We start from the raw sequence: 16583 nt of genomic DNA on the forward strand, positions 1-16583 counted from the left end.
GTACTATCCCCTATCTTACATATATCCCTGACGAAGGTGTGAAAACTGGAAACGCATCAGAATTTGGGGACCACCACCCATCGGATAGTATCACTGTCATCCACATGTATTTTTGTTTTATGTTGTTTTTTGTTACATTCCTTAAGACGTTTTTACGCTTTTTAATCTTTATATAATAAACATATCAACTTTTGATACAACCATTGTCTGTGGCTTTCCTTTGAAAGCCACAGACAATGGTTGTATCAAAAGTTGATATGTTTCCCATTCTGGGGGGGGGGTTCTTTCTTGTTCTATCCAACCCGGGATGTGGCCACGACAGTGGGCATCTGACATGGTGAAAGCCTCTTCTTTCTCTATGCAGCTCAGGTTAAAAACTATTTTCTTCTATTATTAATGAGTGGCCACATGTCTTATTAAACTCCCTTTCACAGAAGAGTTTCATCTATGTTGTGGGGTCACCAGTATGGTATTTGTAAATCAAAATCATATCCCCTCTCAAGCGTTTTCACCCCTCTCAGAACCTGGGCTTCCAGGGAAACATTGTGCTTACATTTTGCACAGCAGTATTCGTCAACTAACCAACAACTAGCTTTCTGACGCTAATACTCAATACACAGGTACTCAACAATAAAATACACAGGTACTCACATTCCACGTGCACACACAGCCCATGTGCACTTGCAGCACTTGTGCGCTCACAATACACAGGTACTAACAATACACAAACACTACTCAGATACACACAACACTCAGGTACCCATAACACTCACATACTCACACACTCAGGTACTCACAATACACAGGTACTCCCAACACTCACAATACTCAGCTACTCACTATACATATGTACTCACCCAGGTACTCACACAGTTACTCACAATACATATGTACTCACTATGCACTACACAAAAATACCACAATACTCAGTTACTCAACAGTGCTCACTACTCAGTTATACCACAATACTCAACAATACTCAGAAGTACCACGATACTCAGTTGCTCAATGATACTCAGTTATACCACATATATACAGTGTGTACCAGCCTTAACGCTACCCTCTACCCAGACTGAAAATGCTGCAGTCCAAAGGTGTTTTTGTTGTACCTGAAGTGGAGTGGAAGAGAAAGAGTGTTACTGGTCAGCTCAACAGGAGAAAATAAAAAGGAAAAAATAAATAAAAAATAGTCTTGGAAGTTATAGGCCTCATTTCAAGGCCTGGATTCATTCAGTGATTTTTGTGACACTCTAGACAAGTTAAAGCGGTTGTATACCCAATACATTTTCCTTATTTTTTTACACCTGAAAGGCAAAAGACAAAAGGAAATACTTACCTTGGAACGAGGTGTAGAGAACTTACCTGTTCCATGCCGAGCGAGATGTCATCTTGCCTCGGCGTGTCTTCCGGGTATCGCTGCTCCAGCGCTGTGATTGGCTGAAGTGGCGATGTCGTCACTCCCGCCCATGCGCACGGGAGACTTCATTCCGGCAAGGTCCGGCGTCTGCCGGGCCTTTAGCCGAGGATCCCCGCTGCGCATGCCCCCGTTACTAACCTTCTCCTGAAAATGCAAGTTGCCATGGTTGTGTATGACTTCTAGAACTCTCAAAAAACACCGATGTGCTAGGTTACTAGTTTTGGGTTAATGACCAGGCAACAGACATTTTTAAAAGCAGATATCAGCAATGGCAGCCTCCAAATTTCTCTTAGCATATGTTTTCTTTATGGCCAACTGACAACCTTCAATTACCGGTACTTGTTTTTTCTACAGCCTTATATGCTAGTTCAATTTCTAAGCAAGTTCCTTAGGATTTCCTACAAGGAACAATAAATTGAAAGTAATGGAAGGCCTTTTCTCTCATTTTTTATGCCTGGAACTCCAAACGGAACTCCCATATATCCAAATGGACCAACTTATCTTTTTGTATCCCTGTACAGCAGCACAAGTTGTTTGTTCTCCACAGTGGTGAAGTGGGGATTTAAGACTTTTGCAATAACTGAACAACCTTTTAAAAATGTATATTTCTCCTTGTCGTGTATTACAAAGTTTGTTGCTTGTAGACTTCTGTCCAATATGTCAGTACTAACAGTCAACCAGAAGAGGACCTGTAGCTGCTCTTAGACATTTAGTAAAACATTTGTGTCACACTACATACTGTTCTGCTGAAGCTCTTTCCTCCTGGCGATAAACAACCGACTGAAGTAGAGTAATAATGTGGAGGTTAAAATATTGTATATCATAATTATCTGCTACATCCTCTACTACAATGATGCAATGGAACGCGACTGCAGCTTTGACAGTATTACGGCTTCTGTGAATTACGTTATGGCTTGAATACATCTAATAAATATCTAAGACCGTATGTTCTGTCTTAGCTGCAGCTTCTAGACAGCAGCCATACATCTGTATTAAATTTACATGGGTCAGTGTTAGATTATTCAGTTTTATACATCCACCAGGATCAATTACTGTGCATGTATTTCCCTGTACGCTGCTTAGTAAAACAAATATCAAGTCAACCACCTTCCTTTCTGCATGTGGACTATCTTTTTTTCTAGTTAAAGTTTAGCGTCAATTGTAACTTTAACGGGGAAAAAAAGCAATTTCACAGAGACATATTTTCTGTACACATCCCAAATAAATTCCTGAAAGTGTTTCACAATTATCTATAGGTGCTGAATAACTCTCTTAATTACCAACGGTTTACTTTAGAAAATAAAGTAAGTATGAAAGTATCAGTACTGGAAGCACTGAAGAACTGCAAATACCAGCATGTCCTATGTGTCCATTCTGACCGTGTCTGTTAGAGATAATTGGAGATGTCAGCATCATGCAAGTGCGGTCATCTATCTGTATATAGGGTTACACATTCCAGCCAAAAGTTTATCCAGAAAAGGATGGCAAGTTCCAAGATTTTGAGGTAAGCCAGCTTTTGAAAAGAAGGGTCCAAGTGACACCATAATACATTTCCCAAGCTATGAGATAGTGAAGGCCATTTCTTTGACCATAAAATACAATGATGGCGACCGGACTCTAACATGGACGCATAGCCCAGGAACTCCGCTCGCTTACCAGAGATTAAATCGCCTACATTAGCGCCCACCGGTACCATCCACGGCCTCAAACGCGGGTATCCGATCACAGAACACTCGCGGGTCCGACCGAACATGACGAGGAATAGAAAGAAGCCCCAGCAGCCGCAAAAGCTGGACAGCTTCCTCATCCACCAGGGCCATCAACAAAATGGCGGCGGCACAGGGGACACTAGGCCGGAGCACAGCCAGCTTAACAACCATCGATACGGCCCTAAACAACACCCGCCCGGCTCTGGCAACCAGCGTGTCCTCTGGGACATCTAGTCCTACCACCAGGAGCCCGGCCAAATCCAGACAGAGGAGAATGTTCCCTGCCTAGGCCGCAACCAGTCACAGATGAAAAAAATAAAGAAAAAAATTGCGCTAATCATGTGAAAGGATAAATATAAAATATAGTAGCCAACACCAACAATGGAACAATGTTGTATGCAAAAAGAAAAAAAAAAGTGCAGCGCTAAACTATATATGGTATGAAACCATATATATATATATACACACAGTGTTTTGCTGTAGCAAAGTGCCCACAGGCTATGTACCCGACATGTTTCGAGCTACTAGCTCTTCAACTGGGGCATAAAAAAGTGACTGTGATTGTCTGCGGTTCCATCGGCTGTTCCACTGCCATTATCGCTTTGAGGAGCTTGTGCATGCTTGATTGACACACCGTCGCTGATGAGTGTGTCCACCTTATCTGGTAAGAGTATCCATCTTTTACATTTACCATTCAGATGTTTTGGCTGACCCTACGAGAGTGATACCTTGATGTGGCCTCTATCATCCGCTTAAATCAATATTGGATTATACCACGCATCATATATTTGATTCCTGCTCTGAGAAGACTCGCCTCACATGTTTTTGTAACTTGGTCTACCTCAATGCTGTTCCTTTTGTTTTCTACTTGGACTTTCTGCAACAGGAATAGTTCCTTTTACTAATATTTTCATTTATATTTCCCTTGTGGCATTCATTGGTATTGCATATATTATTATTTTTGTCACATACCTCCAGATATCTATATTTGTTTACCCTAGTGGGTTTAATCTATTCTCACTTGATTGTGAGCACCCTTGTGGTATTCATTGGTATCACACATATTATATTTTTTGTCACATACCTCCAGGTATTTATATTTGTTCACCGAAGTAGATTTATTCATTCTCACTTGATTGTGAGCACTTTGTTACAGCAAAACACTGTATATATATGGTTTCATACCATATATAATTTAGCGCTGCACTTTTTCTTTTTGCAACCAGACACAGGCATGGAGGTAAGCGATCCTCATATCTCCACAGCAGGCCAGAACTCACAGGGAAGGGATCCCATAGCCGAATTCCCCACTGCTGACAGACCAGTGTCTGATACGATGCTTAAGGACATGCTGTTCTCCCTAAGATCCTCTTTGCAGTCTGACATGCTTAAAAGGGCTGAATGAATGCCAAAGGGAAGTACAAGCACTGGGACACAGAGTTCATACAGTTGAATCCAAGATGGAGGATTACACCTCATCCTATAACACTATGGTAGAGGCACACTCAGTGCAGGGAGAAGACATAGAATGGATAAATGATAAGCGCGCATATCTCGAGGACAGGTCCAGGAGGAATAACCTCAAACTGAGAGGAATTCCTGAATCCGTACCCCCTAACCAGCTCCTGCAATACTCCCAGACCCTGTTCTCAACCCTGCTACCTGAAGCGATAGCACATGATCTTCTCGTAGATAGGATGCACAAGATCCCTAAACTGACCTTTCTCCCTGATGACACACCCAGAGATGTCCTGCTGAGGGTTAATTTCTATCACATTAAGGATCAACTCCTTCAAGCCGGGTGGAATCCCTCAGCAGTACGCCACTATCAGAATGCTTCCGGATTTATCCAGGCACACGCTACAACACTGTTGCAACCTGCTGACTGTCACCAAAGCATTGAGGAACCACAGTATCCTCCACAAATGGAAATACCCAGCTACCCTCACTATAACTCATAATGGTAACACTGTGTCTGTGTCCAAACTGGAAGACAGACTGAGTATCTTGCACCAATGGGGTATACTTCCTGATCAACCTGCCCAAAAATCGCCTCGATCAGGTTTGCAACCCATGCAAAATGATTGGCAGGTGGTATCACACAAGCGTTCCTCTAAGAAGAAAACCGGTGGAAACGCCTGATAATGACACTCCACTAACCACAAATATCTCCAGGGTAGAGAGTTCATTGTTCAATTCTCTTATCCACCCTTCTCATACCTGTAGCAGCCGTCTAAAACTAAATTAATACTCCAACGCCAATAGAACAGGCAAATATCTAACCAATAGACTTAAAGCAGCTCGTAATAAAAGTAAGAATAGCATACCTGAAGCACACCACTTCATCTCACAAGATTGTCAACCCACAAGAAATAGCAAATCAATTTGTAGAATATTATTGTTCCTTATACAATCTGCATTCAGATCCCACCACGCCACAACCAACCACAGACAAAATCCCCAAATTTTTATCGGAACATCAGCTTAGTGAATTAAATGCACCAGTCATGCTCCAAGAGGTAGAAAAAATTATTCACTCCCTACCAAATGGAAAATCATCAGGCCCCCGATGGATTCTCAAATGAATACTTTAAAACCCTTAAATCTATTCTATCGCCACACATGTCCGAGGTTTTCAACAAAGCCGCAGAATCCTCAATTCTTCCCCAAGAGATGTTGAGGACACACATAGTGACACTACCAAAACCGGGTAAGGACCCCAATACCCCAGCAAACTTTAGGCCCATATCTCTTCTCAATACCGATACCAAAATCTACGCAAAACTGTTGGCAAAAAGACTGACGAACATTATGCCTTTGCTCATTCAACGCGACCAGATGGGGTTCCTGAGGGGGAGACAAACCTCGGACGCAACAAGGTGAATCATAAATGTAATACACCATGCTGAAAGCACTTGAACACCTTCTCTTTCAATAGACGCAGAGAAGGCGTTTGACAGAGTCCACTGGACTTGCATGAAACATGTCTTAGATAAGTTTGGTTTCAAGGGGAATATACTAAATGCTATTTTGGCCCTCTACTCCTCACCGTCCGCACAGGCCTATGCTGCTGGTTTTCTATTGACACCCTTCTCGATCTCGAATGGGACCAGACAGGGCTGTCCACTGTCCCCAACCATTTTTAACCTCATGATAGAACCTCTGGCTGAAGCTATACGCTCTCACCCTCTGATCTTGGGCTTTCAGTTTGGCTCTAACAAACACACTATCAATTTATTCGTGGATGATAGGGTTGCCACCTCATCCCTTTAAAACAGAACACATATGAATTACACAGGTTCTGTGGCTGATTAAGGTGGTAATTGAACTCAAGTGGAGCCTTATCTAAATTAAATTAGCCTCAGAACCTGTGTAATTCATATGTGTTCTGTCGGACCTTTATGAGGGCACACAATGCAAATCTGCGCAACTTATGACACAATACCACCTCCAGAATACAAAAATCTTCAAATGTATGCAAATCACGCACCTCATAAGACACATGCCCCTGCCAACCATAACTCTTCTGAGTAAAGTATGGCATTTTTACTCCAAAGCCACACAAGATACGAAAAGGCATTTCGTTCTTTTATAACATTTTTCAGGACAAACTGACATTCTCCAAAACAGTAGCTATGATCAAGTGTCGCCTATGGAGATTTTAAAGGGTAAAAGTTTGTCGCCATTCCACGAGCGGATGCAATTTTGAAGCGTGACATGTTGGGTATCAATTTACTCGGCGTAACATTATCTTTCACAATAAAAAAAATTGGGATAACTTTACTGTTGTCTGATTTTTTTAATTTAAAAAAAAAAAAAAAAAGTGTATTTTTTCCCCATAAAAAGTGCGCTTGTAAGACCGCTGCGCAAATACGGCGTGACAGAAAGTATTGCAATGATCACCATTTTATTCTCTAGGGTGTTAGAATAAAATTTATATTATATATATATATATATATATATATATATATATATATATATATATATATATATATATATATATATATATATATATATATATATATATATATATATATATATATAAAAAGTGTTTGGGGGTTCTATTTAGAGGGAAGGAGATGGCAGTGAAAATAGTGAAAGATTACACATTAGAAAGCGGTTAAACTTGTAATGCCAACGGCCACCACCAGATGGCGCCAGCTCACAGAACGAAGAGCTTGGGACTTCACAAGGCCGCAAAGCCGCGGCCTCAATTGCCGGCCGTTGCGCGGCGGGGGCGCACGGAGACACAGAATCCTGTGCCTCTGTGCGCCCCCACCTCCCCCGCCACGCGATCGCAAAGCTGTGGCCTCAATTACCGGCCGCCGCGGGCCCCAGGTCACAATTTCTTGTCGCAATTGCGACCTGGCGCCCAGATTTTGTCGACCCCTGTAAACTACACATGTTTTGTCCAAACATCAAGAGCTTATGGAACCAGGTCTTCCGACTAATCTCCTCTCTGACAGGTATGATCACCACACCAGACCCTGCACTAGCAATCCTTCATCTAAACATAGATAAATTCCAGCACAACTTCAGACCAGTCATAACCCATATACTTTTGGAAACACGCTCATTGATACTGCGTAACTGGAAACACAACAAAGCCATAAACATATCTGATGTAAAAACAGCAGTTCACAGGAACTACATGTTCGAACGACTAATAGCTATTAACTCATTAAACTGCAAAAAGTTTGATGACTGTTGGTCTATATGGCCTAAACACCTTTGACTTATTGTATAGATGTATATCTGGTGCTGTGTATATCAGTTTATTTATTCTTTATTGTTTCTGTATTTTATTTTTCTTGTCAAATTGAACATTTTCAATAAAAATTATGGATATAAAATATATTGATGAAGTTTGAATTATTGTACTGTACCCACAACATTCCCATTCTACGACAACCTATGCATATATCTTTTTAGATTTTTAAAAGCTGATATTAACCAGTTTTAACAATATGTGACTCAAATTTAAAATCTGTTACATTTTGATGGTTATTTTTAAATATATTTATATAGAGAGGATTTTACTCAGTAGCAGCAGGTGGATAAGCAGCAAGAACAAGATGGTATTTTACCACGAATGCTTCACCACAAGGCCCATTAAGTTTCCCTAATCTTTACAGCCTACATAAAGGAGTGGCTAGTTCCCATCTTTCCCAGGACCTTATATGGTTAGGAACATGGGGGAAGAAGACCAGCCATCGGTCACCTCAGTTAAAACACTTATACAAGCATCTTAATCTAACATAGCACTAGACTTGGAGATAAGTCTGTAAAACCTCCACTTGTATTTAAAAGGAGACTCTCTTAGGTAATAGATGAGTGGTCCCAATACCGTTCAACATGGATGAGTTTAGAAGAAGGGTTCTGTGAAAATGAACGACATTACAAAAACTGTTTTTTTTTTTTGTACTAAAAAATCAGTTTTAGCGTTTATTGAGTTCATTGAGGGACACCTAATCAGAAATAATTCAGATGCAATTGGGGTATATTGTTGCTTTTAGGAGGAATTTGACATCGGCAAACCAAAAAATTGGCTACCTGGGTTTAACCCCCACCCACTGCTCCCATAATGTTTCAGGTTGAAGAAAAGCAGTATTATGAGTAGATCACAAACACAGAAGGGTGGGACCTGTGTACCCTAAAACGCCAAAAAAATGATTTTACAGTATGTACAAAAACCCTCTTTTCTTTATTAAACAATAGGGGACATAGGGTCAGAAGTAATTTAGAGGCAATTAGATTGTCCAAAATTGAGGGGACGCCTGAAGTTCAAAGACATGCCTGAAGGACCTTATGCCCAAACGTTGCATTAGCGGAGGACTGAATATCCACCTGGTAAATCAAATTTGTTCTACCTGTTAAAACTTAGAAAACATAACAACAGAAGACCAGTTTGCAGAGTTACAAATCTGAGAAAACAGGTGCCTGATGCCAAAAGGCCCAATAAGCACTTGTTGATTTAGTAGAGTGTGTTTTAACAGGAAAAGATAGAACCTTATCCTTAAAGTACGGTTAAACCCTCAGCGATTTATGGCTTAACATATGGAGTACAATAAAAACAAACATTACCCAGCAACTAATTTTTAAAACTCTCTCTATCATTTGTGGTTTACAACTTTCAATGCTACTGGCTCCCGTGAACTTCTTTGGAGAAGGGAGGAGGCAGTAGCAGGGGAGTGTCTTGTCATCCTGGCCTATGGGGCTTCTATTGATGCACACAGTGTAGGAAGACATAACTCTAATTCTTGCCTGTAAGAGTGACTCCATCGAACGCAGCAAGAGGAAGGCGCTACCCTGCAACAAGAAACCTGGGGCAGTGGTCATGGCACCAACTTAAACTGAAACAAAGACAAGGATTAAAAGATGAAGAAGCAGCATACTCAGTAAGTGATTAAATTAGCTGCTGAAAGTGCTCAGGGTTGATGACCCGACAATTATTGTTGCTAGATGCCCTTCAGCGAAATCACCTCAGGTAGTCATTGGCTGTAAAAACAGCATCAGATAGCTTCAGCCACCATCAAACTGTTAAAAAAAGTGTATGGGCTTGGCGGCTGCAGCTAGCAGCTCACAGGTGGCAAAAGCAGCTGCAGGAATCAGTAGATTCCTGCTACTGTCATTAGCAGTGGGCCAAATTGCCTGTGCGAATGTAGCCTTACTCCTACGTTACCTGCTGTCCAGTAATTCCAGCACTGCAAGGAACGGTCTCCTGCTCACAAATGTGCCATGCTCGGCACAAATGTGCCATGAGTCGGAAGACAGCAACCTGGGTATTGCCTGTAGTGCATTACTCCACCTTTAGGAACTCAAATGAAGACCAGGCGCTACCTTAAATTCTGCATCTCTGCCTTTTTCAGGACTCTCACCATCATCAAGCGAGTAGGCATGCTGAGCATGCTCTACCTACTCTGCGGCTTTCACCACTATCTGATCACAACTAGTTGTTCTGGTTGGCCATTCTTCTCCTAGTGGTTATGGATTCCCAATTAATGACAATGAAGCTATGCGAACAACATGAACAGTTCTAAATCTAAACATCCAAACAATAAAGAGAACCCTCCTTGAAATGTACTGGAGTCGGACAAAGGGATGGAATAAAATTGTCCTGGTTAAGGTGAAAGGATGAAACTTCTCAGGGAGAAAAGAGACTGTCTCAAGACAATTTTTTCTTGGAGCAGAATAAGAAAAAGGTTCTTTACAACACAAGGTCACTAATTCAGAAACACACCTCGTAGAGGTGATAGCAGTTAGACCCCTTTCACACTGGGGCAATTTGCAGGCGCTATTGCGCAAAAATAGTGCCGGCAAACTGACCTGAAATAGCAGCTGCTGTTTCTCCAGTGCGCTAGCAGGACCGATCCAAAAGTCCTGCTAGCCACATCTTTGGAGCTGTGAAGGAGCGGTGTGTTTACCGCTCCTTCCCATTGAAAGCAATGGGACACCGCAGCTATACCACCGGCAATGCGCCTCTGCAGAGGCGCATTGCGGGTGGTATTAACCCTTTTCCGTACGCTAGCAGGGGGTAAAACAGCACCGCTAGCGGCCTACTCCTGCCGCAATTCCGATGGTAAAGCACCGCTAAAAATATTGGCGCTTTACCGCCACTGCACCTGTGAAAGGGGCCTTAGGAAAACAACCTTATTGATGGGAGTTGACAGCAGAAAAGCCTGGACAAGTTCCAATGGTGTTCTATGATGTGTGGACAGGACCAGGTTGAGATCCTACGGCGTCACTGAAGATTGAACAGGTGGGATTATATGGGAAAAACCTTGTACAAATGCCTTAAAGGAATGAGAGACAAGGCAAGATCACAAAGAACTCCTAGGACCTGGGTTTCAACTGCCAAGCCATCAAAGTTAGCAACCATGAAGTAGGGTAATAAATCAGTCCCTGAAGAGCAGACAGGGAGTCTTCAAAGGATCTGATGAGGTGGGAGTACCATATTATCCTGGGCCAGTTCGATGCAATGAGAACCAATGCAATGCCCTACAGTCTTACAGAGAAAATTAAAGAGTTTTAGAGCAGGAAAGGTTGTAGTGATACCACAAGTAGCAAGGGCATACACTGGAGAATATTCAGCATTTGGAGAAAAACATGGGCAGTTGGTTGTTGAATCTGGAAGTCATGAGGTCTACAAAAGGAATTCCTCACCTGCAACAGATGTCCTACAACAATACTTGTTAAAAAGGGACCATTCTGGAATTCTGGAATGTGGACTGCAGTCAAGGCAAAAAACAAAGTTTTGCCCAAGACAGAATCTTTTTGCTCGTGTTCCAGCAGTGAGAATACTGGTTCTTCCCTGATGGTGATGTCCATCTGGAACCTGATCTGGATGACCCTTTAGATGAGAGGTACAGTACTGTAGAGACGTTTCGTCCAAGTCCACTGCACTGCCAGGGTTTCTAGGACTCCTCTCCAGTCTTTCAGGCTGGCATCCATAGAGAAAAGCTTCCAGAACAGTGGAAGAAATAAATTTCCCTGGCTCCAGAGCTGGAATCCTGAGCCACCAGGTCAGGAATAACAGGTTTTTGAATGTTTAGCGTATCGGTTTATCCATGTAGGCAGAATTTTGAGTTGCAATGGTCTGGAGTAGAATTTAGTAAACTGGACTGCCTTGATGAGGCTACCATTAGGCCCAGAACTCTCATGCAAAAGAAGAGAGTTCAACAGCTTCTGGACTACAGAGTCCGAATCTGAAAAAAAAAAAAAAAAAAAAAAAAGAAGGAGTTTGGAGTTTGTCTTGAGGAAAAAAAAAACTCTGGACTGAGCAGTTTCTAGAATGAGACCCAGATACTTCAAGTGATGAACTAGTTCCAGTGCTGACATTTGTAGGTTCAAGATCCAATCAAAACTTTGTGGAGTCTGAACAGTCCACTGAATATTGCCTGACAGAGCCTGTGCTGATTATTCCCTCAAGAGGAGGCCTAGGTATCTTACTATGGGAATGCCCTGTAAGCACAGGAGAGCTAGTACTAGTGCTGGGACCTTATTGAACACTCAGGGCATAGAGAACAGATCAAATGGAAAAGCTACAGACTGATAAAACTGTGTGCTCACATCAAAATGCAGGTAGCATCGCTGTGCTGAAAATATACGGACTTGCAAGCACACATCCTTGATGTCCACAGAGGCTAGAAAGTCTCCCTAAGGATGGCATTGAGAGACCTGATGGAATCCATGCAACTTTTCTGAACTCAAAAGGAAGACAGTGAGTGCCTTCAGATCTATGATGGGGAGAATTACTTTTTAGGCTTAAGAACAGTAAACAGGTTTGAGTAGAAACATTGAGAATTTCCCCCTTCTAGAACAACGGTAATAAATCATTGACTTAGGAGGTCTGCCAGGGCAGCATGGAGGTCTAGTAGGATGAGTGGAGACAGGCAGGTTGGAGGCAGCAAAACACCAGGTTGAAGTCCTTTGACATCACTTATTTTACCCAGTTATCTGAGATGCTCTCGTACAGGTGTCTGCAAAGACCAACAGAAATTACTTGTCTGTCAGGATCTGTGACTGGACTGTACTGGATCATGAACTTAGGTCTAGACTTGCAGGCCTGATAGAACCTAAAAGAACTAGTGATAATGTGAGGCTTATTTTTCTTCTGCTGGGGCAAAAAAGTGTATTTTTTTCCACCAGTGACTAATAAGAGTGTCTATAGAATCGTTACAAAGATGTTCAAAGGCATACACAGTAGCCATTTTTTACATTGTAGTTTGGCAGACCAAAATTTTTGTCAAAGATGTCTTGGGTAGAAGCTCAAATAGTTTCAAAAACTGAACGATCAGTAAGGTTCTGGTTCATTAGTTGTTTGCCTAGTCCAGCTTAGTCAAGTCTTACCACTAGAGTAAGACGCTGTGTAAACTGTTGCAGCTATATGAATTCTGTATTATTATTATTATTATTATTAATAATAGGTTGCATAGCAGGACCTGTCAGGGTAAATAAGGGCTTGGAAAGGGCTTCCAATTGCTTGTCAACCTGACCCTAAACACAGCCAGTGTTTTATTAAGTCAAAAAATGGCCAGATGCGAATGGCCCATTTCTTAATAAATACCTCCTCAAAACAGATATTGTTCGGCAAAGAGTTTGGAGGAGAAAACAAGATTGTCAGACAGACTGTCAGAGTAGTCCAGTTACTGTGCAGATAAGGTTTAAGAATAGATTGAAGTAAAGTGTTTACTGGAAAGGTTCCGATAGTCTTTGGACCTTTAAAGGAAGCCTAGATTAAAAACAAGATTAGTCTCAGACAGAGGTTGCTCAGATTTTAAACGTGCAAAATAGATAAATAAGAACCAATATGATATCTTTAAACTTGGAAGAAACTTTGATAGAAAAGTGGATGACAAAGAGTTACCTTAAACTCAATGGCTCAAAAACAGAACTTCTCCTGTTTAAGGCCAATCGGAAGATTCATCCCGCAACAACATGGACGCCCCCGCCCATTCTGGGTCAATCCATCACCCCCCAGCAACAAAGTCTTGCAGTCATCTTCGTCACCTACATGACAATGGATGCACAAATAGGTTTAGTAGTCAGCGGATCGCACCATCTGCTGCGCCTTCTACGCAGACTCACTCCCTTTATCCCAAAAAAAGACATAGCAGTGGTGGTGGGGACACTTATCAACTCCAGACTTGACTATGCAAATGCCCTCTAGCTTGGACTTCAAAACACCGAATCACTCATCTGCAAGTCGTTCAAAATACGGCCGCTTGACTTGTGAAAAAAAAACATGGGAATCAATCTCACCTTCGTTGAGATCCCTTCATTGGTTGCCCGTAAAAGACAGAATCACTTTCAAAGCACTCTGTCTAACGCATAAGTGTATTCTGGGAAATGCCCCCCAATATCTATGCGAGAAACTAAAAGCTCACAACACCATTCTGCGATCCACCAACCAAAATCCCCTGCATTCTGGGTAAGCTAACATTCCACCCTAGATAATTCAGAGGAGGGAGTCACACCTGAGGGAGCTAGAGAAGAGTCCAAGGAGTGTGTAGTCCCAAGCAGCAGACAATGATCCCTGCTATCAGGTCCTTGATTGGGGACACTGCAGCCTGCCCCAGTGCTGATAAAAGATCTTGAGCTGGAGAGGCCTACAGAAGATCTCCTTTGCATTTGGGATCCAACATGTTGTAGGCAATGTAAATAAACACATCAGTTTGAATCTTGGGTACTCATAAACCAGCTACTAAAAGCAGAGAGGGTTTATGATTGGAGGTGAGGTGTCACTATAGGTAGCAGCAAAGACAAACCTAATTTTTCCAGGACATTAACCTTTTCAGGGAAAAACTGATGGTGGGAGAAAAGAATTAGTGTGACATGGCCACATAGGGCTAAGTCCAAAAGACTTGTCATAGTCATAGGAAAATAGGGATTCTTAGCAGAATACCCTAGTATAGTGATAATCTTCTCCCTTATTCACATAAAGCAGCAGGCATCACAGGCCAATGTTTCAGGACCTCACAGGATCAATTTTTTTAAGCAGAGTGATGCCCTATGAGACTCAGAGCTTAAGTTGTACCAACAACCAATCAGGAACAGACAAAATTTACAAAGCCAAGATATAGGATTGACTTCATAACTCCTCCCATACTAAAATGTAACCCTTTGTGTGTATGTGTGTTTTTAACCAAGAAATGTTCAAATAAGTGCCCCTCAATGAGGTATGTGCTCATCAAACCTGAATTCAATCCAGGATAAATTGTTCCAACAAATAGGTAAATGTACAGTTGTGTAATAAAAAGGGCAATTTTTTTTATACTATTACCATAGCTGTTGACCTGGAAAGTGTTCTGTGGTGAACAAGCACAGTACTAAAGCACTAGAGAGTGCCAAAGCAGAGCCCAGTGAAGAATACCACATTCCAGGGAATTTTGCAAAGCAGCCATTAGCATACTTCCAAAGGAAACATTAGGAACAGGGACACACCCGAGCCTGTGCCACAGCCCTGGACCTGTAAAAAACTCAGCAGATAACAAACCAGTTGTCTGGGGAGTGCTACTAGCAAAGCCTAGTGCCTGAGGGTCACATTACAAGCAACCCACACAATCTTCTGTCCAGAAGGGTTCAGGTACAGCCTCTGAGCCGACTCCAAGGATTAACTCCTTTGAATAGCTGCATAAGAGCTTAGCTCGGCAGTAGAATGATAAATACTTGATTGAAGAAAAAGATCTTATGTAAAAAACAAAAACGTGTCTAGTAACAATTGCAAAGCTTTTCTCCAAAGAGAAAAGAGGACCATTCTCCTTGGACACAAAAAATGTAAGCATCGTGAGAGTGGGAATTGTTATACGTTATACGTGGACAGCCAATGGCTTTTTTGTTTGCCAGTGTCAAATTTCCCCTGAAGGCAGTAGTATAACCCATTTGTCTCCGAATTACTTTTTATCGTTAATGAGTGATAAAGATTTTTTTTTTTATTTGCGATCTACTCAAGTTCCTGAACAGCCATATTAATGTCAAATAGTGACCTGTACCAACAAAGCCCACTGAACACCCAATAAAGCTTTGCTGGCCTAGACAACAACAAGGTGTTGCAAATCCTCATTTTTTGCAATATTATTTTTCTAGACATCTTCATCAGGCCATTTTTTTGCCCCACTTTCTGAATTTTAGAGTCTAATGCATAACATTTTTAATAGATTAGCAGTTTTGGATATGTTGTAAGCCTGTCCCTATCTATGGAAAAATTCCAACTCAAAAACAGTGGGAGGTGCAAGCTAATGTCCACTCCGTGGGCCTTATATCCCATACTGAGCACCCAATAGTAATGCGAAGTTACTCATCCCATGGGCTGTTCATAAATTTTGTAACATGAAACCTTGCAACAGGTAAAATAAATAAGGGTACTCTAGCTTACTCCAGGCTCCAACAAAAACATCTCTTAAATATCCCATGGTATTTTGCAACCAGGTCACAATGCTCCTCAGTGTTTTATGGGGCTGTGTTAGAAAGATCTCCCCTCTCTTTTGCTCCCAATGACAGGGCAGCCCAGACAGAAGTAAAAAAAATGCCTTTGTTCAGTGGAATATGGGAAGGCTAGAATGTCTGTCATTTTTATACAGTTTGTGTCCCTGTTGCAACTTTCTATTACTCCCTGTCTAGTCAAACTAGTGTCTCTCCAATTGAGCCCAAAAGAGCAGTAAACCTTGATAACGATTCAGATTCTTCCACACTCTTTAAAAAAAGGAATATACACCTACACAGAATGTTTGGTGAATGCCACATCCATTGCTTTATAAACATACCACCAGGTGTTACAGGGCAAAGTTACAAGGGAGCAGATGATTCTACTCAGTAGAGTGGCACAATTTTGAGCAAAGATGAAAAACAAAAGTTTTAGATACGTATGCTGCATTCTCATGTTTGTTTTTTTCATTATACAATTTCAGGATCACATTTAACTACGTACGGTAGACTCAACAATCTCCCTATAAAATTGA

The 16583-nt window shown here is 41.6% G+C and overlaps 1 protein-coding gene across 4 annotated transcripts in view; it reads right to left on the reverse strand.

Annotated features, from left to right (window-relative positions):
* KIAA0825 (KIAA0825 ortholog) overlaps positions 1-16583 on the reverse strand; it is a 559317-nt gene that overhangs the window by 489721 nt on the left and 53013 nt on the right. The window lies entirely within an intron of this gene.

The sequence above is a fragment of the Rana temporaria genome, chromosome 1, assembly GCF_905171775.1.
Source record: "Rana temporaria chromosome 1, aRanTem1.1, whole genome shotgun sequence".
Classification (NCBI taxonomy): domain Eukaryota; kingdom Metazoa; phylum Chordata; class Amphibia; order Anura; family Ranidae; genus Rana; species Rana temporaria.